We start from the raw sequence: 23083 nt of genomic DNA, 5'->3' as shown, positions 1-23083 counted from the left end.
GCAACCCCCCCACCGTTTCTATGAATAAATAAATCAAATCTTTAAAAGAACAGAATATAGTATACATGAGTCATAAGCTTTAAATAGATTACCATTCACTTTATCTTCCTAGAAAGAATTCTTTTTTTTTTTAATTTTGGGTAATAAAATATATATTAATCAATATTATGTTTAACTAATTTTGAATTGTCTACTCAATGCTGAACTTTTGTGGGTTTATGTAAATCAAATGTAAATGCAATGAAATTTAGCCAGGTCATAGTAACAATTGTAATTTGTCACTAGCGTGGATCAATATAAACCTAGAGGGATACAAAAAACATTTATTTACAGACATAAAATACTTTATCAGTATTGTATACCCCCCAAAAATGAAAAATAAATGGTACATGAGAAATCATAATTAATTTACAGAGTCTTGGAAGAAATTTGTTACCTTATGAAATCCTTCCCTTTGTTATACTTCTATAGTCCTTACTCTGCTACTGGTAATTATATCATAGTGAAGTTGTATAAAGGAAATCTATAAAATTTGATGTAGTGCATAACTAATTCCACATATTTAGCATACAAGTACAAATAAAAACAAAGTAAAATTGGCCTCAAAAATATATTTAAAAATCATTAGGGCTATAGCTCTTTCAGTTTTATTCTGGTCATTTTTTTCTGTTTTGTGATTGCATTATTATGATACTAGTATTTTAACTATCTCTTGGTAAGATGTAAACACTGTGTTGTACAAAAAAACAAGACAGAACCAAAATAATAGTTGGAGTAATTTATATGTATCTTTTTCTAGGCCCATACAGAGGAGGAATAAGCTCCTTACCAGTGTGGCTTAAAGACAAATCTTCCCAAAATATTTTTTTTTTCCTACAGGACAAAATTTTGCCTGAAATTCCAAAGATTTATCTAAGTCACTTTAAGTTAGGGTAAATATATGCCATTAATTTTGGACAGAATTTTATGAAACTAGATATTTCTTGCTAAGATGTAGAAATAGAGCTACATAGTCTACTAATTTTATGAAAAGAACAAGGACTAACATGTCTGGAAGAGATGGAGGCTGTGATATTTGTGTTTGATATTATGGGTGCCCCATTAGATTTGTGGATTCCTTATGTTATGACTGAATATTTGTGTGTCCCCACAATTCATAGTTGAGGCCCTAATCCCCAGTGTGGCTATAATTGGAAATGAGGCCTCAAAAAATGTAATTAAGGTTAAAACAAGTCATAATGGTGATATCATCATCTTATAGGATTAGAGTACTTATTAAAAAAAATATATATATATATATATTCCAGAGAGGCCTGTGTCTGCAAGCATGTAAGGACCAGGTGGGCATCCACATGCCATGAAGAGAGTCCTCATCAAAAACTAAATCATGGGGCACAGGTTCGCCAAAAGATTGAGTCTTAATCTTACCACTGGAGAATGAGTCCTTCACCCCACACTTTACAACTACATAACTAAAGGCCTATTTACAATTCCTCTTATTCAGTACATTGTGTCTACTTTTCAGCAAGCATATGCCAGGGCAGATGAAAAAGCAAGAAACACAGTATAAAGAGACTAAAGTACCAAAACCAATGAAATTGAATATCATAGGGATGTTGGAATGATCAGACCAAGAATTAAAACAAACAAAAAAAAAACAATGAATAATATGTTAAGGGCTTTAATTGAAAAAAAGCATACAACATGCAAGCAGAGAGATAAAAATCCTAAGAAAAGACTTGAAAAATACTGGAGATCAAAAACACTGAAACATAATTGAAAAATGTCCTTGATGGATCATTAGTAAACTGAATGTGGCTGAGGAAGGAAACCCTGAATTGAGCATATAACAATAGAAACTTCCAAACCTGAACAGAAAAAAGAAAGAAAAAAAAAAAAAGACTGAAAATACAGAATATTCAAGAACTATGAGACAACAACAAAAAGTGTCTGGTGTTAACTTTGAAGATTGTATAATGGCCTAATATAAATAAAAATATAAAATTAAAAAATAACTTTTTAAAAAGTGTGACATATATGTAGTGGGGATACTGAAAGGGGGAAAGAGAGAAAGGAACAGAAACAATATTTAAAACAGTAATGACATGGCGCATCCAGGTGGCTCATGTTGGTTAAGCATCTGCCTTTGGCTCAGGTCATGATCCTGGGGTCCTGGGATGGAGCCCCTTCTCTGGCCCCCTGCTCAGAAAGGAGTCTGCTTCTCCCTCTCCCTATGCTCCTCTCCTCACTTATGTTCTCTCTCTCTCACTCGCTCTCTCTGTACTCTCTCTCAAATAAATAAAATCTTAAAAAATAAATAAATAAAACAATGACAGGGAATTCCTCCAAATTAATGTCAGACACCAAACCTCAAATCCAAGAACGCTCAAAGAACACTAAGCTAGATAAATAAATGCACATGCACACACGCACACACAATTATACCTAGATATGTCATATTTGCACTTCATAAAATTAAAGACAAAGAAGAATATCTTTAACATGGAAGAAAAACATCTACCACTGATGACCAAAGATAGGAATTATTTTTGACTTCTCTTTAGAAATCATGTAAGCAAGAGAATGAAATGAAGGTTTTAAAGAACCGAGAGAGGAAAAAAAATACTCACCACCTGAAATTCTGCATCTCTGTAGATTTACCCTTCATAAGTGAGGAAAAAATGAAGACTTTCTCAGAAAATAGAAATTGAAGGAATTTGATACCAGTAATTCTGCCTTTTGTAAGGAATTCCTAGAAAGAAGACAGATGCTATAGGTCAGAAAGTTGAATCTATGTAAAGAAAGGAAGAGTATCAGAAAAGGATTACGTGAGGGTGAAAGGAAAACTTACTTTTCTTTTTTTAGCTGATCTAACAGATAAATAATGTGTTTATGATATGATAATATCAATGTATTCAAATACGTATGTACACTTAGGTAAGTAAAATGAATGACAGCAATGATCTTGGTGACAGGAAGGAAGAATTAGGAGTATTTTGTCATTATAAGATCTTGCATCACCCATATAACTGTAGGTTATAAATGCTAAGGCAAACACTAAAAAGGTTTAATAAATAAATATGAGAGATATTCTAAAAAAGGAGACAAACTAGAATCATAAAATAGTCCATTAAGACAATAAAAAGTAGAAAAAGTATGGAAGAAAAATTGGAACAATGAACAAGGGCAACAAATAAAGAGTGGTTTTATGTATATATCTTCATTTAATACAGTAAAAAATGGAGATTTAGGACCCGTTGGTGGCTCAATTGGTTAAGTCTTGGGCTCAGGTCATGACCCCAGAACCAAGGATGGAGGCCCTACAGGGAGCTTGCTTCTCTCTCTCTCTCGCTGCCCCTCCTCCTGCTCTCTCTCTCTCTTTCACTCACAATCTATCTCTGTCTCAAATAAATATATAAATAAAATCTTTAAAAAAAAATAAAATTTGGGGGATCCCTGGGTGGCTCAGTGGTTTATCACCTGCCTTCGGCCCAGGGCATGATGCTGAAGTCCGGGGATTGAGTCCCACGTCAGACTCCCTACATGGAGCCTGCTTCTCCCTCTGCCTGTGTCTCTGTCTTTCTCTCTCTCTGTGTCTATCATGAATAAATAAATAAATAAAATCATAAAAAAAATTAAAATTTATGTGTACATTTTATTCATAGAGTAAGTCACTCTCAGATGCTGTATTTTGTTAAAATCCATATTAGGCAGTTAGGAAGAGAGGGAGTTTTTACCTTTTATTTATCTCTATATTTTAAATTTTTATTTATTTATGTTATTATTTTAAGATTAAGATATGAGGAACAGGATGATAATATAGATAATGAAGGGCAGACCTAAGACTTCTAATTCTTTATCTGGATAAAAGGACAAAAGATAGATGTTAAATTTTATCGGTAATATTTTCAGATTTTGCATATTTTTTTAGCTATTTTTAAAACAGAATTTTCTATGATTTATAGTATTTTTATTAACCTAAAATAATTTTTAAAAATTGTTATATATATATCAATTGTTTTCTTCAACATATTACTACAAATCATTGAGGAATCTATGGTGAATTTATATGTACAAAACACATGGAATGTATTATTTTGCTAAATTTAAAAATGTCTAATGGCATCATTTTATTTATTAAATATCAATTAAACATATCAACAATAAAAATGACTGAAGGAAAAAAGTATGCCTATTTTGTCTGTTGGTTTTATTATTATTTTTTTTTATTTGGCAGTGAAAACCTAAGAGAAGAAAATCACACTATTACCTAATAAACAAAAATATTAAATATTTATTTAAATATTAAAAATATATAAATTTATCAGATTTATTATTTAAAGTAAATTTATAATTCAATAACTTATTAAATTATATTAAATGCATTATACTGAATATATTTTATAAGTATATAAATACCTTGAAATATATATATTATTTTAAATGTATGCATTTAAAATAATATAAATATATATATTCATTCTCCCTATCCCCAAACTTGTATTACATATGTTTTGAAAGTCTTGCCTGTCTCACTTTTCATGTTCTAAAATCATGTTTTTTTGTGATCTACTTTGTAGCTACTGTGAGTGATTTATTTTGAATACTGGCTTCATGGAAAAGTTCCATAAACTCTTTCTGACCTATTTTCTAAGGAAATCATATCTATATATAATTTAGAGCTGTAACATATATCTTACCTCAATGCTGAATGATATTCAATGACTTTCATTCAGAATTTTTAGACCCTGTGCATAATTTTTATACCAATATACATAAAATACATTCATATCAAGCAGTGTCTACTAGAAGATGCAGCTATGTGCATAAGTAACTGTATAGAAAGATGTAATCATTTTTCATTAAAAAAATAGTCAAAACAGTGAGTGGCTTGGCATCACAGAAGGAAAACAACTTTTAACTGAAAGTTTTGAAAATAGATTGCTGACTTTTGTGCCATTCTTACAACTTCAAGGATAAATATGATTGCAACGTTTTGGCTGATAGGTAAGAGAAATCCAGGTCATAGTAATAGTGACGATTGTTTAGTGTTCTCTTGAATGGACCAATGTTATAATATAAACAGGGTAAACATATTTATTTTATTACCAAATATTTAACTTACATATTCATGACTTTAATATGGATTGAATTTTAAAACTATATCAATATACCTTTGCAAATAAACGTGATATTAATTAATACATAAACATGCAATATTACTAATTGTTTTTTTTTTGAAGCTTAAAAAATGTGAGGAGGGTTCTATCTAATGATTTGAGAATGATTTTGGAAAAATAATAAAAATTAATACAGTAATTATTTAGGTAGGTATTGGAAAAGATAGCATATTTCAGGTTCCTACTGAAATGGGGTATAATGTAGAATGAGTAGGGAAAAGGAAGAATACTCTATTAAGGTAAAATTTAAGTATTTGGGGAAAATAGAAGATGGTTATACACTAGATAGCTATAACACCAACTGAAGTCACCAATGGATTCTTTTCATGTTTTTTTTTCTTTCCATAAAATTGAGAGTGGGAGAGAAATATACTCAGTTGTGCTTGTTTATTCAGCTTTATTTGGTAACAACTTGTATCATAAGGCCCATAATTTCTTATATGTGTGTGATTTTATTGTATTTTGTACCTTTATGAATACTTTTCCCCTAGTAAAAAATTAGACACTGGGTTAGCAAACTGTAGTAAACTTTTTTTTTTTTAATTAACAATTTTGAATGAGACATACAGTGGTTTAAAAAAATATTTCCCAGATTCATTTTCCTCATCTTCTACCTAAATGACAAATATTTCATATTCTGGTGTTAAACACAGAATAAACACTACTATAACTCCATAGCTACTTATATCCTCAAGAATAGGTCTATATAAGATGGCATGACAACAGTAAACCAACATCAAGCACTTCTAAATACTTAGGAGTGGTCATGTGTTAAAAAATTAATGCAGAAAATGAAAGTAGATAAAAGTGTTTCCTGGATCATACTGCCTGGTTTCACATCCTAGTTTCACTTCTCATTACCTCTGTGCCCTTGGCAGGTTAATTAATATCTTCCTATCTCAGTTACTTTATATACATGTGAGAGCTCAGAAGATGAAATTACAGAATATATATAAAGAAAATTCTTAGAAAAGTTCTCTTAGAATGTCATAATTCATCAGTAAATGTAACCTAATGTATATGTATAATTAATAGTCTTTACTGTTCTTGTCATGGTAAAGTGTGAAAAAGGAAAAATGGGTAAAATCTGAATGTGTACTAGATGACATAAAATAAACTAGATGATGATGATAGTGTGATGATGATGATAAACAAAAAATACTTAATTTCTTATTCTATTTATCTATCATTTGTATTCTACTTTCTATGAAAGAAGATTGAGATTGGGGAAGATTAACCTCCTATGGGAGCAAGGTAGCAAAAGGAAATGTAGGTGAAATGGTAGCAGGATAAATGGAACTCCATTTTATCTTCTTTTCTAAGATTAATGGGATGGAAGAAATTTGAAGCATAGTAGAATATATTCCCCAAAAGTCTCATCTGCTTTACAGAAATTTCAATTTATAATATATGTGAAAATAACTAATATTTATTAAGAAAATTACTTATGAATCAACCCCAAACCTTCAAAATACAAAAATTCTCACATATTCCCTGAAGGCAATTGTCCATAAATATACCTAAACCCTTTGTGGCAGAAAGCAAGTGGACAGATGTGAAATCAATCTAGTCAAGGCAAATAATGTAAAAATACTACTATATTATCTAATATTGTGCTAAGCATGAGGGAAAATAAATAAAAGATTGACCATATTTTAACTTAAAATAGTATTTAAAATTATATACTAGTATCATGTACTTTCATAATTCTCTCCATAAATATCTGTTCAATTATTGTCTTTCTTTTGATGAAATATAAGCTATACAAGGAAAAAGAATATCGATTTTTTTTTATTGAATTCCTGGTACATGATACAATTTATGTACACAGGGCACCTGGGTGGCTCAGTGGTTGAGCATCTGCCTCCAGCTCAGGGTGTGACCTGGAGTCCTGGATTGAGCCCCACAATGGGCTCCCTGCGGGGAGCCTGCTTCTCCCTCTGCCTCTGTGTCTGCCTCTCTCTCTGTGTCTCTCATGAATAAATAAAATAAAATCTTAAAAAAAACAATTTATGCACACAGTATATTCCAAAAAACATTTATTGTATGATTGAAATGTATATATTAATTAATGCATAAAATCCAAGATGTATTAAAGGCTGGAGAGAGAGTTAGCTATCACACTTTTAATAACTCAAAATTACAAATCCTTCTGCTTTACAGTCAAAAAGCCCAGGATCTAAAAAGATACTCATTTCACAGATTAAACGTATAGTTACAGCTATACTTACAACAGAAATTGGAAATGAGGAATTTCGCTTTAGTTTTGAGATATTTTAAAATTGTAATTCTCAAGGAAGACTTTTATCTTAAAGTTATAAATGGTATTTCTCTCTTTGGGGCACAAAAAAATGTTAGATATTGGAATTATCCAATTATCCTCATTATAAACAATTGAGAAGTTGACAAATTATGTAAAGCAATCATTTTTTTGAAGTTAGACAATTGGCAAAATAGAGCTGTGATCCCTGAAGAAAGATGTGCACATGAAGTAGGTTCCATATTCACACACATGTTCTTTGTAAAGGCATTCTCCAAACTATAGCACAGAGTATTTGAACTCAAATATAAAGAAGTGGCCTTGGTAGGTGAGGGGGAAGACATAACAGCCTAAAAGGAGTTTAACTCGTGAGGCAAGTCAACAGTGGGCAGGTTGCCAGGTAGAGAAGAAGCCAGAGAAATATGCAAGAAGTCAAGGAGAATCTTTGATCAAATACTAAACTGTGTATGTGCATGAGAGAATCTGCAGGGCCAGGCAGAAAAAATCTGTATGTAAACAAAGATTCTGCTGGTTTTATAAGACTGAGAGAATTTGGAGTTACAAATCACCAGAATAGAGCACTGTCATTGATACCATAGGACTTCTGCTGAGAGGCAGGCCGTGCCTTAAAAATAAAGAACATATTCTAAGGTAAAGGCTACTCTAGCCCCACAATAAAGAAGCCTAAAGGCAAGTAAGGAGTAGATCAATTGTGTGTCTCTCATAAATAAATAAATAAATAAATAAATAAATAAATAAATAAATCAAATCAAATCTTTAAAAAAAATAACAAAATGAAAGTTTGAACAGTGGAAAGATCAAGATGTCATCGAGGGGTTTCTTTCGAGGGCTTTGAGGGAAAGACATGTTGCCTCTCTTTCTCCTTTTCATAGCATCAGCTATTCCTTGGCCTAAAGATGGAATTCTCACTGTGTCTTCATGTCTTCCCTCTGTACATGTCTGTCTAGGCCCAAATATCTTCTTTTAATATGGATCCCGGTCATATTGGATTAGGATCGCTCTCAATGACCTCATCTTAACTTAATCATTTGCAGTGACACTATTGTCAAATAAGGTCACATTCACAGGTCCTAGGGGTTAGGACTCCCACATCTTTCTTTGGGGGGGGGGGGCAGACACCATTCACTCCATAACAGACAACTAAGGAAAGTAATCCTGAAGGACCAGAAGCAAACACGAAAGTTATGTGAACGCTACAGTTGTTTGAGCATACAGCTTTGACGTCATTTCTAGGAAAGTACAGGAGAGGGTAACTCTGATGGAGTCCAGCGAACTCCTGAGTTAAGCTGATGAAACAGAAGGACCAAGATGAGTAGATTCACAGGACGGAGTTTCAGAGTAGAGAGAAGAGCACCAGAGCAATTTGAAGGTTCTTGGAGTTTTCAGCTGAGTTCTTATAAGCACACATATGACCGGAAATTAATTGAAGCTGGAGAAAAAAGGCCCCACAGAAGAATTAGTTGTAATAGTACCAAATACTCACACAGGGCCAGAGATAGTTCCTGTCCCAACAAACCAGAGATATTCAGGATTCTTGGATCACTGAGTTGAGTATGGTAGCCAGAGGTTCTTACTGGAGGAGTGGGGAAGGATTGGCCTTAGACTTAGGCCGCACTAAGAGGAAAAGAAAGGAAAAAATACTACCCGATGTGATTAAACTATTTATAAGTAACAAGTTAACTGTGGACAAGAACAGAGATATAGATATTTATAGGAATACAAAAATATCTGGGCCAAATGAGGTAAACCTCACAATGTCTGGCATCCAATAAAAAAAATTATCCAGCACACGAAGAAGCGGGAAAATGTGACTCATAATTAGGATAAATATCAATCAATCTTGAACCACCCCCCAAACTGACACAGATGTTAGAATTTACAGAGAAAACCATGAACGCAGTTATTATAACTCTATTCCATATGTTCAAAAAGTAAGTGGAAACATAGATGATATAGAAAAGATCTAAATCAAAGATTTAGGAAGGAAGATTGAACTGTAGGAGATGAAAAATTTACTTCATAGGATTAGTGGCAGATTTGTTATTGCAAAAGAAAGATTACTGAATTTGGAAACACGCCATAGAAACTGCCCAACATAAAAGAGAGAATAAAGAGTAAAAATGAAATAAACATGGTGTTAGTGAGATGAGTGACAATTTCAAACAGAACTTTTACAAATCAGTGAGAAAAAAAAAAAGACAACCCAACCCAACAGAAAAATAGGAAAACACTTTAGCAGGTGCTAGATAAAAGAAGATATTCAAATGCCATTAAGCATATGAATGATGTTTACCAAACATCAGGAAAATGCAGTTTAAAACCATAACGCAAAAGAAAGATGAGTGAGTTGGCAAGGATTTGAAGAACTCCCACTGTTGGGATATTGTTTAGGAATATTTAGGGCAGCCCGGGTGGCTCAGCGGTTTAGCGCCACCTTCAGCCAGGGCGTGATCCTGGAAACCCAGGATCGAGTCCCACGTCGGGCTCCCTGCATGGAGCCTCCTTCTCCCTCTGCCTGTGTCCCTGCCTCTCTCTGTGTCTCTCATGGATAAATAAATGAATTTTTTTTAAAAAAGGAACATTTAATAAAGCTGAACATATGCACACCTTATAACCCAGCATTACTAATGTGAGGAGGACACGCAACAGAAAAAAAACACATGCACTCATCTACACACAAACTTCCCAAAGATATGTGCAAGGATGTTCATAGGTACATTATTCTGAATTGCCCCCAATTTAAAACTAGATAAATGTCTTTCAACATTAGAATGGATTATGTGTCATATACTCACACGGTGTAATATGATAGAAGGGATAATAAGTGAACTACTACTACTTACAACACTGTCAATACAATTCACATAATAGACACAAAGTGTTCGTACTATATGATTCAATTTATATCAAGTTTATTAAAAACATGGCTTATGGGAGCATCTGGATGGCTCAGGTGGTTAAGGGTCAGACTCTTAATTTCAACTCAGGACATGACCTTAAGGTGGTGAGATTGAGCCCTGGGGCTCAATGCATAGAGCTCTATGGGCTCTATAGGCTCTATGGGCTCTATGCATGGAGCCTGCTTAAGATTCTCTCTCTCTCCCTCTCCCTCTGCCCCCTGCATGCACTTTCTTTCAAAAGAAAACACACACACACACACACACACACATACACATACACACACCTATGGTTTATGATGTTAGAAGTGAATCCAGCTGACACATTTTTTTCCCTTTTACTTTGAGGAAGGTTCAACTCAGTCAGTTCCCGAGATGGGAACATGGCCCCTCCTAAGTCAGTCAGTTGCTCTTGCTTTCTAGCTTTGACCAGAAATGGGCACGTGATCCTATTTGGGCCAATAAGCCTGAACCTCAGATACCTACTGGAACCTTTAGAAAGAGGGAGTAGCTCTTAGAAACCACTAAGTAGCATCATCTGAGAAAGAAGGTGAAATAGGGTAAAGCAGACGTGAGAGATGCAGGAAGATCAAGAGTTAATGTTTTTAATAGAGTCTTTGAATCCAGCTGTGCATAAAAGCTTGATCAACTCAGATTTCTTGGCTGTTGAGTTAATTAATTTGTTTTCTTTAAAAAAATACAAATAAAAATAGATGCACCCATCAACATCAAGAGGGATTTTAACATTTTAATAATATACAGTAATTGATAGAATAAAAACTAAGAACATAAAAATCGGATCAAACTTGTTGCTTTAGACTTTAGTAATCAACAAGCAAAAGAAAGGGAACTAGACTCCCTTATAGAAACATAACAAAATTAATTTCATGTAAATTAAATACCTAACTTTCACATTTTAAAAGTAAAATACTTAAATATGTAATATGGGACAATATCTTCATGAGCTAGAGATGGAAAAACATATCTTAAGAAAGAAACTGATCACAAAAGGAAAGATTTATAATTTTAATTCAATAAAATTAAGAAGTTATATTAAAAAAATCTGTGTAAGGTTTGAAAAGTCAAATCACAGATGGGAAGGAGTTATTGACAATAAGTATAAACTCTATATGACTGAAAATGGATTGCTATATGTATATATTAAAATTTTTAAACAAATACGAAAAAAGGCAAAAAAAAAAAAAAGAACACAGGAAGATGAACTGAGAAATACAAAGTTAATGGGGCATGAGCAGACGTGGAACCTGAAAACTCGCATGAGCTTAGAGGATACCACCGTGTGGCAACAGAAGTTATGGAACCATAGAAACCAAGAGTGAAATAATCAGCACCTATGAGAAATGAGAAGAAATAGAAGAGGAGAGAATAAATTACCTGCTTGGAAGATCAAAAGAGAAGGACACCGGTAGAGCAAATAAATCATGGACACAAGGGATGGAAAACTAACACTTAGATCTGTGGCCTCATTCTGCCAAAACCTCTAAAATGCTTTATGCTCAGGTCACCTCTTCTGTTCTTGACGCTCTGAGGTCCATCGACCTTTCCCTGGCTTCTTGTACCTTGGTGGGTTTTTTGTTTTGTTTTTGTTTTGTTTTGTTTTGTCTTTGTTTTTGTTTTTAATATACATTGCTTTTCCTGTGTTAATGTTCATTAAGTCCAGCAGTGCTGGGGGCTTATGGTAAAACCACTGAGAATCGTGTTTGTGACATTTCTACCCAAACCCTTACCTCAACTGTGAAGCCAAAGGTGTCCCTCATGTAAATATGTGTGGATGTGCACGCGTGTATGTATGCGCACGCAGGCACCCTCGTACATACACACGTGCATCCATAAAACCCACTTTAATCTGAAATGTGCATATTAAGTACCTTCCCCTACTATTTGGCCTTGTTGCCAAATCAATTAAAAGATACCTGCAATGTGATATACGCCGATGATGGTACCTACCCATATCTGGACTTTTTTTTTTTGAAATTTTTTTAATAAATTTATTTTTTATGCACCGTAATGCAAAGGGTAGTTCATTTTACACTATTCATCAAAGAGCTGTTGTCTAGAATGTAAGCCCTGACCCCCCTCTTCCTTCAACGAAAAATCTACCTGTGCCAAGTCTCGCATTAAGAATATGAATTATGTGACAGCAGCTGTAGTTATGTTCAAGAGGATGCTTATTCGGGCAAGCGCTTTACATCAACCTGGATCTGGCTGACATAAGAGTAGGCATATTTATATTATCTTTGCTGAATACTGATAATGTAATATTTATAGTGTGAGAGGCAAGGCTTTATTCTGGCGCACGTTACATTTATTAATTACATTTGCATGCATGCAAGGGTGGAAAGATTGATGAACATGGTGGGTCCCTGTCTGAACACACTGCTCCACATACTTGTCTTATTGCTTTATACAGTAAAGACTCATCTGCATTTACTAACGTCCTAAATCCTATCCAAGGCGTCTTGAATTATTGAAGAAAAAACCCTCATCTTCACCCTGTTTATAATAAATTCTTCCCAGATTTAACCTTTATAATACTAATACAAGGTGTATGTATCTTCTCTATTCTTTTGGGGTTTTTTAGGATTTATTTATTTATTTGGGAGAGAGAGAGAGCGAGCACAAGTGGGAAGGGCAGAGGGAGAGAGAAAGGGAATCTCAAGCAGACTCCATGCTGAGATGGAGCCCAACTCAGGGCTGGACCTCAAGACCCTAAGATCATGACCGAGCCCAAACCAAGAGTCCAGTGATTAGTTGACTGTTCCACCCAGGTGCCCCTCTCTATTTTTACCACTATTTTTACCTTTTTTGGGGGTGACTTTACCATTTTACCATTTTTTTCTTTCCTTTCCTTTTTATTCTAGTTTTTATTTAAATTCCAAATAATGAACATACAGTGTAACACTAGTTCCAGGTGTACAATACAGTGACGCAACACTTCCATACAGTGCCCAGTGCTCATCACAAGGGCCCTCCTTAATCCCCATCACCTGTTGCATCGCCTCACACACCTCCCCTCTGGTAACCATCCATTTGTTCTCTACATTTGAGTCTGATTCTTGGTTTGCCTCTCTCTCTCTCTTTTCCCCTTGCTCGTTTTGCTTTGCTTCTTAAATTCCATGTGGGAGTGAGATCACATGATATTAAACCAAAAAACTGAGGAGTAGAAGAGCCGCTACTTTAAATTAGGCTTTAAGAAAATATGTTCTCCAGGCTCTACTTGTTCAGTGTGTGGACTTACTCAAAGAACTCTTGGATGTTTTGAGATTCTCATTTTGTAAAGAGGGTTCTGAAGAGTGTATGGCCCTTTTCAAATCATCACTTCAATAACATATTCTCATTTACAGGCTGCGTGTGTGATCCATGGTGAGGTGCATGAACCCTGTGATGCATACAAAAGACATTTGTGGTTCAGCATTTCTAGAGCTGTAGTTCACAGTGGTTAGTTCTCGGGGTATTTGTTTCTAGGTAAAATCAAAAACTGTGGTCAAAGGTTATGAGGAATGCTGAGATATAAATAAAATTAAACATGAAAAAGGACACATTTCCTTCTTGGATTTTTTTTTGTCATGATATATCATAAATCATATTTTTTCCATAGGAAAAAATAACAGGTTTTTTTTTTTGCCTTTATATTCTCAAGTACATTTTACCCTATTATGTAATTTTGACACAAAATGCAATAGGTATAAACAGGCTGTGAATCAAAATGGATCGTGATTTTTGGTAAACATACATTTCAATTTGTAGATGTGCTTGCTGCTGTTGCTGCTGCTGCTGCTGCTGCCGCCGCCAATGGTATCTATCCATTTCCGGACCTTTAAATGATGCACCATAATGCAAAGGGTAGTTCATTTTTTTCTATTCATCCAAAGCTGTTGTCTAGAATGTGAGCTCTGACCACCCCCCCCCCCCACTCTTTCTTCAACGAAAAATCTACCTGCACCAAGTCCTGCATTAAGAATACGAATTATAGACACGGTCTACAATGAGAATTTCCCTAACTTTCTATTCTCACCTGGTTTTAAATAGATCGTTTCGACTGTACTTCTCCACGTCTTTTAACATTCAGTAACGATAAAGCAAACTGAGGACCACACTTAGGTGAAGCAGCAGAATCAGAAGGTGAAGTGGTTGCCTAGCAACATCACCTGTGAGTAATTAAGCATCTCTCGAGAATTGCTGAAGTTGGCTTTAAATTCTTGGCCTTGTTACAAATAGCTACTTAGGCTAGTTGGACCCTGCCTAACGGTTGCGTTGCACATTATAATGCCCAACATGGGCCGGGAAGTAAGAAGGCGTTATCACCAACATGTGTTTTTCAACAAGGCTCGCAGTCACCTGTGGCACAGGCAGGTTAACTGCAGGTGACTGTGACCGTCACAGATGGAAACTGAGCATCCCCTCCACGTCATCCACAGTACAGCACTGTTTTCTGATTCACAGCCCCTCTTGTCTTATTCTGCCTTAGGTCACCGCTAAAAATATGTGGACGTATCCAGTTCAGGGGCTCTGACACCAAGGCAAGGCATTTACACGTGAATGAGGTATGTTGGAACACCTGAAGAATATTGGAAGCTAAATCAGTTTTCATCCAAATCTGAAGACTTACAAATCACTTCAAGCCTTTGATATGGAAGGCCAACACATCTTAGGACCCTTGAATCTACATGGTCTTGGGTAACTTCTTCAGAACACCCCCAAAAAGAATACTTTTATTAAAGGGCATCTGCTGAAACACATAATGAGAACAAAGGCTTTAGAATGCTCTCGATTTTAATCAAGATACCCAAAATATCTTTACAAAATTATATATGACTTGTGAGACTTCATACGTGTTAAAACACTCAGGACTGTGATATTTAAATGAGGTCAATGTAAAAAGTGATAATAATAACAAACTATGGTTCATTTATAATGTCAGTGACTTTAGAGTTAATAATGACAGAAAGGTTAAAGTGATCCAACAGCTTAATGAAGTAAAAAGCAAGAAAAGATAAGGTAATGGTTGAGCTGCAAGTCTAATAAAAGTAGCCTGTAAGGTAGGAGGTTTAAATGTCTTTATTTTTTAATAGAAAAAAAGATACCGTAGCATCAATGATAAGGACGTATCAAGCTACAAGGAACAACTGCTCCATTATTAGCATTCTAGAAAAGATAAACAAAATGCTTTAAAAAGAAACTTCCAATTTTAATGTTTGAAACTACACTCGTTTATAAAGAGAAGCATAGAGATCTCCTAAAGGGAAAAAGACGGATAGGTTGGAGTGTATATTTTAGAAAGACGCAATAGGATGGATGTCAGGATCTAGCAGCTCTCGGTAAGCTTTGGCACCAAGGGAGCCGAAACAGTTCCGAAAGCAATGAAATACATCATTTTTAGAAGCCTGTCCTTAGGTTGGCAGTGTCAGCGATAGGTGTGTACCTGTGGCCATCAACATAGCTTGATGATAACTTGATTATTTACAGGAGATTCTGGGTGGTTTGGTGACACGCATCTTTTGGCAGATCCAGAGAACTCACACATTTTAAATTTTGAACACAGTTAAGAAGCCAGTGCCTCAACATAGAATCAAGCGCCGACAATATTGTGAGATACTATTTTGGATATGGATGCTCAATTTTCTACTAATTTTGGCATAAATACAGCCCCATGCATTTCCTTGAAAAGGAAAGAATTTAGGTTTTAGAGGATAACAGAAAGAGGAGAGAAAAGATACAGGATTCAGAGTTCTTGGTTTCAATCTATACCTAACCCTTTTTAATTTCATGATTTGGGGGTCATTTTCAAGAGGTTAATCTGAATTTTACAATCTTACAGATGCCGCCAAAACATATAATTCATAGAATTGTGATCTGCATCTATATCCATCTGGATATTAGACTGATGGTGTATTTCTTATTAGGTAGTCAGGAAATTAAGATTATTAGCAATGTGTTATTTAATACTCCTTGAACACATCTTTATCGAGCATTTACTCAATGATGATTACCATGTTAGGTGCTGGGATAAAATGGGTAAGGAAAACAGATCCATCCTCGAGACGCATATATTTTAGTGTGGAGTTACTGGGCTGAACTAAGCATGGAGTCACCAGATTTTTTTTTTTTTAATCAGTGAAAGACTAAACTAATGTCAATGATTTATGAATTTTATTACCACGGAGGCTGGATGCTCGTCATTTGCAGCGCTTTCATATCCACCTGTCTATCTATATCCTGAGGGAAGAAATTGAGAGGTGGATTCAAGTGCAGTTATCAACTAGGAAGCGAATACAGCGTTTTTGGAGCTAAGTCATTTCATCAGCTGCACATTTCAGTAAGTGGCTGGGTTAACTGTGTCTTAAAGGTATAGGTCCATGCTCTAGCCTTTCATGCTACTTTCTATGTGTCTGGAATATGCTTGATTGTACTTCCTCCTGCGACAGACACTTGCAAGACCTGCCACACTCTGAGGAAGGTTCAGACAGCCTATCACTCTCTCCTAGCAACTCTAAGTGAGAATTTGTGGTTTCTTCAAGTCACAGCCTGTTCTACAGAGTTGGCCAATTTAATCGCAAACCTCTGGTTCCGGTTATGCATTTTGGACTGAGCTATGAATTCCATCAAAATCTATTAGAGGGCTACCCAGCCATTAATAAAGCAGCACTTCTTTCCTTTTTTTGTGTGTGTGTCCCCTATGTTTACACTGTATTTCTAAACTTCAGAAGTGAAGAGAGCAGAGCAGTAAGATATTAGTACCCAATCCACCCTCAAACCCAACTTTCATGATTGCAAATTATTTATGAGGGAACATGTTTCCTCTTTAGACTCAAGAAATTATCACTAATACTATAATAAAAAAGGAAATAGAATAAAATCACTTCTATGCTTAAAAAAAGAAAATAAGTATGAAGTGTTTTCATCTTCAACAAATTAAGCCAGGGGTGCATTGCAATCATCATCATCATCATCATCACCATCATCATCATCATCAACTTATCATGAAATAAATAACGGAGAAGTAATTCTAAGGGATAAGAAATGATTTTGAGAGAGTTTTTCTATGATAACAACATCAGAATACACATTAAATATTTCAAATTTTAATATACCATGTATGAGTTACAACAGAAAGAAAATATTTAAACAAAAATATTTCAAATGTGTTTGTTTTAATAAAAATCTTTTTTTTAAGTATGTGTTTTATGACCTTCCATAAGTCTATTTGCCTAGGGTTGCTAATAGAATAACTTCAGTTTTAGGTGTTTTGGAGATTGTGTTTCTTTTTATAGTGGGTGGTAATTGGTTAGCAGTTACACATTTTTTTAAGATTTTTAAATTTACGTATTTTAGAGAAAGAGAGGAAGAAAGAGAGAGAGAGAGAGCACACTTGATGGGGGAGGGACAGAGGGGAAGAGGCAGAAGGGGAGGGAGAGGGATAAGCACACTCCACGTGGAGCCTGATACAGGGCTCTCTGGGAGTTTATTGAGGGTTTTGACCCCAGGACCCTGAGATCATGACTTGAGCAGAAACCGAGTGGGTGCCTAACTGACTGAGCCACCCAGGTGCCCAATAGCTGCACCTGCTAACAGATTTTCCTATTGCTGGAAAACTCAGCAGTCCATATAGATGACTCTCACACATCTAAAAAGGTTTTTTTATATGTTTACATTTAAGGGGTAAATCTAAGGATTTTCTGTGTTCATTACCATAAATATTCTTCTTTCAAATGGAATAGCATGTGCATGTATTTTTATTCTGTTATGGAAATTTTCAAAAATACACCAAAGTAAAAAGAATGGCACAATGAATGCCCAGATACCTATTACCCAACTTCAAAATATCAGTATTTTTGTCAATTTTCTTTCATGTATCTTTTCCCTATATATTTGTTTTTGTGCTTGCCATTCACTGGAGTATTGCAAAGCAACACCCCAAAACAACCATTTGACCATAAATACTTCAGAATGCATCTCTAACACATAAAGCTTTATTTAAAATAAAATAATCAACATACCATCATCATACTTTACACCGTTCATGAAATGTTTACATCTGTGCTAAAATTTGCCCAATGTCCCCCAAAGTTTTTCTTAAGGAGGATTTATTTAATTTGAATTCAAGTATTTTATTGTGTGATCCCACATGGGAACCACAGCACAGAGGACGACACTAGATTTTCAAGTACCAACTCCAATCTTTAAAAATTAATGAGACTCGCATCTCGCTTCTTGGGGAAGAAGTAAGATTATCTTCTTCTTATATCTTCTTCATTATCAGGTACAGAATCCCTGAGACTCTACTAGAGATTTGTTTAGGTATCGCTCCACATTTCACGCCCAAGTCTGCGATGACTTGACCTGCTTCCTGGCCTGTAGCTTCATCAAGAGTCCACACGGTTCTGATGGTTCCAAAACTGGGTTGTTCCAACTGCCACCATCTTCTCTACAAATCTAGAAGCCTCTCTAGAAGCCGAAGAGGCTCCAGCCTGTCAGGAGCTCCCTAAAAGCATTGGTACAAAATGCAGAAAAGCAAAGGAGGAAATATCCAAAGGAACATTTTAAAATAAACTTGGAGGATATATGCTACCAGATATAAAGATGAACTGAAAGTGCTTTGCTATAAACCTGTGTAGATTCGTTCAAAGATAGACAAGGAAATCCATAAAACATAACGGAAATCTGGAAATAGTTCTACACATATAAGGTCACTTAATGTGCCAGAAAAATGACAGTGAAACATAATAGGGACAAAAGCTTTGGTCAAACTATTGGTTATCTACAACTGTCCCTAACCTTGTGGCATACACAAAATTAAGTAAAATAAATGAATGATGATGGTGAATTGAAAAGATAAAATAGTAAAGCTTTCAGGAGAAAAAAAAATAAGAATATGTCTCCATAACCTCAGGGTAGGAACATATTTTTTCTTTTTGCAAGCAAGGCACAAAACTCACAAACAAGAAAGGAAAAGATTGTTGAATTAAATTATACCAAGATTAGGAAATATTGCATACCATTTAGAGAGTGAAAAATAAAGTCATAAATTGGGGGAAGATATTTAACAAAGTACTGATAAAAAACTTACATCTAGAATTTATTAAGAACTTCTGAACATTAATAGTAAAAAATGCAGCATATGAAAGACAAATGTGTAAACCGATTTTAATAGGCACATCAAAAAAGAGTGTATCATAATGTCCAGAAATAAGGAAATATGTTCAAACACTATTCACCATAGAGTTGCAAATTAAAACCACAATATGATCCTTTTATTTCCACATAAATGGGTAAATGTTTTAAAATCAATAATACAAAGTGTTAGCAAAGATTCGAAGTAGCTCAAATTCTCAGCCACTGCAAGTGGAATATAAATTAGTATATCCATTTTGGAAAACATTTTGGTGGTATCTATTAAAAGGAAATATATATAACCTATGATCCAGAGATTTCAGTCTTAGGCATGTATCCAAAATATTCCTAAATCTCTACCTCTATCATCTATCTATCATCTATCTATCTATCTATCTATCTATCTATCTATCTATCTACCTACCTATTACATACCTACCTAATAGCAAAAAAAAAAAAAAATGAAACTTACAAGCAACCAAAATTTTCAAGAAAACTAGATCCACCAACAGTAGAATGATGTGGGTTATTTCTACAATGGAACTCTACAGTATAATTAAAAAAAAAAAAAAAAAAAGGACTGCTACCTAGTGGATAAAAACTCAAAATGTTGATTGTGGAATGATAGGCACAAAATTATACATAGTTCTTCAATCTATATATAGAAAGCTTTAAAGCAGGCAAAACTAAGCAATGATTTTATAAGTAGGAATATCAGTTGCCTTTGGGAAGGAAGGTTGGGATAGAGGAATAAAGTGGTTTTCTGATATTATTCTATTTATGAAGTCTATTAGTGATATACTGTTGTGTTTACTCTGTGGGCGTAAAGAAAATTTATGCTGAAACCGTTTCAACCGTTTTATGTTTATGTTATAAAGCAATTAAAAGTCTATAAAATATTTTAAATAAGTTACTGGTTAGATTGTTTTAAATCATGCTTACATAATAATCTTGGAGTTGAATTGGCAGTGCAGGAAAACGAGTGGTCTTTCTCCTTTGGCTTCACCGTCATCCCAAGTCATAGGCATGTATTCTTTGGGAAGTGAGAACTTCTGAAAATATTTTTAAATGACTGAAGAATTTTGAAAGATAGCCTTTAAAGAAAAGACTACAGATATTCCCAGAAGCATTCCTTTGAAATAAATGCAGGTGACTTGAAAATTCATAAATATGTTTTGTTTCTAGCCAGAGACTTAGTTTGGTCAGGTATAAGCAGGCTTCTCGGCCTATGTCTGCCATTTTGGTCATCTCCTTCGATGCCGTCCCCACCTTGTCGTGCCCTCTATGGTTAGTACAGTAACACTATTCCTTTCCTCTGGACCCATAACTGCCTCATCCCGTGACAAACCTGTGAGTGACACTGGGAACTATGTATATCTTTTTCACAGAATTTGGCCTGATACATTTCCTTCCCCAGGACTTTTTTAAGACAAATCTACTTAGGAAAATTCTCTTTTGTTTCAACATGTGTCTATCAACTCAATTATTCCCACTCAGGTAAAGAAACCAATGACAGCTCCAGTTCCTCAAGTTAAGTGTCCACTCGGTAACTATTAGATGATAGAACTGAGTGGGGAAATTGATTGGTAATTCCGAACCAGAATACTTAAAAGCAAAGTTTGCATAAAAATCTAATTTATAGTTGTCTAAGGAGGTTTAAGGCAAAAGATGCCTATGAAAAACAGATGCATATTGTCAATTAAATAGGTAACTCAAGTGCTTATAGTGTCTTTACTAGGTTTTTGGAAAAGGATTCTTAAATGATTCCTCAAATTTATCTCTCCCATATTTTAAAACTTCAAATTTAGATTTAACGTGATAAATTCTATCCTCATTTAAAATATTATTCTTTAAATGTGAAAAACATGTAATAAATGTAAGATAGCAAACTCCTAAATCTATTACCCATTTCTCTAACATGAAAGGTACTGCTAAAAAAAACGACTTTGTGTTAAGTGTCAAATATGCTAGGCATGCTAACTGAAGCGTATAACATGTTTTAAATTACATTAAATATGCTACGTCCAAAAATATATATTCAAAGTATATAAAAATATATGAGCTCAAATAAATAGTAGTCACTGAAACCAGAACATTTTTGGTTGTGAATATAAAGACTGTGTATCTTTAAGATGCTAAATCTCCCCAAAGTACACTTTTTAGCAGGATTCCAATTAAAAGGCATAATTCCAATTAAATGAGTGGCTTGGCCCACATAGTTTGATTTACGATGACTCTGGAGATAAGTGATCCCTATTCTCTTGGGTTAGCTCTAGATTCTTTAGGATTCATTGGGGAGCTCCTTGGGAATTATTGATTGCAACATAAACCACCATCATAGGGTTATTTTTTATCATTTCTTTCTCTAACAATGTAGCATTTGCTCTATCAACCAAATTATAGATGAATGGCTTGTGAAGAGAAGTTAAAACCTGTAACAGAGACCCGTGGCATTACAATCATTAGTAGTTCAAGTCTCTGTCCTTAGTATTTTAGAATATTCTATTTAGTTTGGCCTTTTTAAACAAAATCAGTTTGGTTATATATAATTCATAGGCCACAACTCTCTGGCCTTTGTCTTATTTATGTTTTTTCTTTTTTCTTTCCCTTCCTCCAATATCATTCCTGAATTATATTTGATGACATTTCCTGATTCTTACTTATGGTATAAGGTCTTTATAGAATGCTTGGAAATGCACTCAATCAAATTCACACCCAAATTCCCCTTTATAGTAAAGCTCAGATTTGTGGAACTAATATAGTTTCAAGAAGAGTACAGAAGTTTCTAAAAGGTGCCTATTGATATCAATCTATATCATATCTATATCTATAAAATCAATGACAGCAATAACTGTCCTCACATTTAGGTAAACTTGACTTCATGGAAGTTACCGGGCGAGGCACTTCGAGCAGCAGAGTGGAGAAAAGACATGCATTTGCTTGTATTTATCTTAGAGTCTCACTGATGCCTTGAGAATGAAGCAAAGCAGTTTCTCTTAGTTGTGAGAGAAACTCATTTTACCCACCATATGTTTTTTTTTTTAACATATATTTTGCGTAATTTTAACTTGAAATACATGAGAGAAGAATTTATAATTTGGAGCACTTTTTTTTTTTTTCCCCAGAAACAACTTGGAAGGCTTTCAAGGTATCTTGTGAAAATCTTTTATATACTTTCCATGTTGAAAATATGGCAATCTTTGCAAATGAGGCCTTCTGGGTCATATATATAAATATGGAAATGGAATAGTTCAAGAAACTATCGTGACCACAGTTTTATAGATGCACTTTGTCCATTGCACATTAGAAAAAATGCTATTTTGAGTCTCTGCTGACAGCTGCCTGTAGGCAAACTATTAGTGCGATCAGTTAAGCCGAAACAGTAATCGTGACTGCTTCTTAAGATAATCATTTTGGAGCTTTTACAAATAGATTATGGTGATCTACTATTTAGGGATTCTCTTACTTTACTGGGCCCCAATTCCATATTCAGTGATAGAAAACCAATGTTGTTCATCTTTAGGAACTAGATATGGTGAATGCTTCTCACAAACTTTATCTCCTATGCATACCCTGGGAATGAGTATTCCACT

General features: G+C 34.6%; 2 long non-coding RNA genes across 3 annotated transcripts in view; one reads left to right on the top strand and one right to left on the bottom strand.

The window, feature by feature from the left end:
• LOC112668232 (uncharacterized) overlaps positions 1 to 14727 on the bottom strand; it is a 35870-nt gene extending 21143 nt beyond the window's left edge. Inside the window, exons 1-2 of one of the 2 annotated variants that reach the window (XR_007408720.1) lie at positions 14395 to 14727; positions 2631 to 2752 (exon numbers count right to left, since the gene is read on the bottom strand). This is a non-coding gene — a long non-coding RNA (uncharacterized LOC112668232). The remainder of the gene's footprint in view (positions 1 to 2630; positions 2753 to 14394) is intronic. The other variant, XR_003141593.3, reaches the window with a different exon arrangement.
• Positions 14535 to 17026, top strand: LOC112668233 (uncharacterized). The gene is made up of 4 exons (XR_003141595.3): positions 14535 to 14743; positions 14848 to 14923; positions 16495 to 16695; positions 16805 to 17026. It is a non-coding gene; the product is annotated as an uncharacterized LOC112668233 (long non-coding RNA).
• The last annotated feature ends 6057 nt before the right edge of the window (positions 17027 to 23083 follow it).

Source organism: Canis lupus, chromosome 36 (genome assembly GCF_003254725.2).
Source record: "Canis lupus dingo isolate Sandy chromosome 36, ASM325472v2, whole genome shotgun sequence".
NCBI classification, from domain to species: Eukaryota; Metazoa; Chordata; class Mammalia; order Carnivora; family Canidae; genus Canis; species Canis lupus.
Note: the sequence above shows the minus strand (reverse complement) of the source record. Positions and strands in the feature narration are given on the sequence as shown.